Below are 1,450 nucleotides of genomic sequence, written 5' to 3'. Positions count from 1 at the left end.
CCAAAAATTTTCGAAAATAAGGAGCATTGGATCTAAAAATTTTAAGTCTTGTGTCCTTTGTGTGTTTTTCTCTTTCATCATAAAATTCAAAATTCAAAAAATTTTTATTTTCTAATTTTTTTTTAAAACTACTTTTTCGAAAATTTTACATTAAAAATTCAATTTTCAATTTCAAAATCTTTCCAATTTCTTTTATTTATTTCGTTTTTATTTTATTTAAATAATAATAATAATAATAATAATTTTCTTTCACAAAATATTTTCAAAATATTTTTACAAATTCCATTTTTATTTATTCCATTATTATAAAACGAACAATAGCAACATACATACCATCTCTTTTATTCCAGTATGGAATTAAATGGGAATGATCAGTCCAAGAGGACTCTGGGGTCATATGCTAACCCCACCACTGCTTCATATGGGAGCAGTATCTGTATACCCTCCATTGGAGTTAGTAGCTTTGAGTTGAATCCTCAGCTCATTATCATGGTGCAGCAAAGTTGCCAGTATTTCGGTCTTCCACAAGAAGAACCTACAAAGTTTCTGGCACAGTTTTTACAAATTGCTGACACAGTACATGATAAGGAAGTAGATCAGGATGTCTACAGATTATTACTGCTTCCATTTGCTGTAAAGGACCAAGCTAAGAGGTGGTTAAATAACCAGCCTAAGAACAGCATAAAAACATGGAAACAGCTGTCAGAAAAATTCCTGAATCACTATTTCCCTCCAAAAAGGATGACACAGCTAAGGCTAAGCATCCAAGGCTTCAAACAAGGAGATAATGAATCAGTGAATCTTCCATGAAAGAAGAAGCTAAAACAGTAACTGCAGAACTCAGTCCGATGGCTCAGGCTAATGAATTCAATCAGCAATTAGATTTTCTAACTCGGCAGCTAGCCGAATTCAAGGAAATGTTACAGGAAACAAGAATGGCTAACAGGAACATGGAAATGCAATTAAAACAGACAGAGAAGCAACTGTCAAAACAAATAGCAGATGAATGCCAAGCAGTTCAATTAAGAAGTGGGAAAACATTAAATACCTCACTTCAAGGCAGCAAGAAGACAGGAAATGAACAAATAGCTACTCAAAATCCCTCTAAGGACAAGCAGAGCCCAGAGAGGGATAAAGCTGGCGCTGAACGCCCAAACCATGCTCATTCCTGGCGTTCAACGCCAGAAACAAGCATGGATCTGGCGGTGAACGCCCAAAAGGAACATGGTTCTGGCGTTCAAACGCCAGAAACAAGCAGGGAGGTGGCGTTTAACGCCACCCCAGCTTCCACCCCTGGTATTCAAACGCCAGTGGGTGATCAGTCACACACAAGTGCTGATAACAACCCTTCTAAAAAGGCTTCCCAACCCACCTCTGTAGGTAATAAACCTGCAGCAACTAAAGTTGAGGAATACAAAGCCAAAATGCCTTATCCTCAAAAACTCCGCCA

This window comes from Arachis duranensis, chromosome 10, assembly GCF_000817695.3.
Source record: "Arachis duranensis cultivar V14167 chromosome 10, aradu.V14167.gnm2.J7QH, whole genome shotgun sequence".
In the NCBI taxonomy this organism is placed as follows: domain Eukaryota; kingdom Viridiplantae; phylum Streptophyta; class Magnoliopsida; order Fabales; family Fabaceae; genus Arachis; species Arachis duranensis.
Note: the sequence above shows the minus strand (reverse complement) of the source record.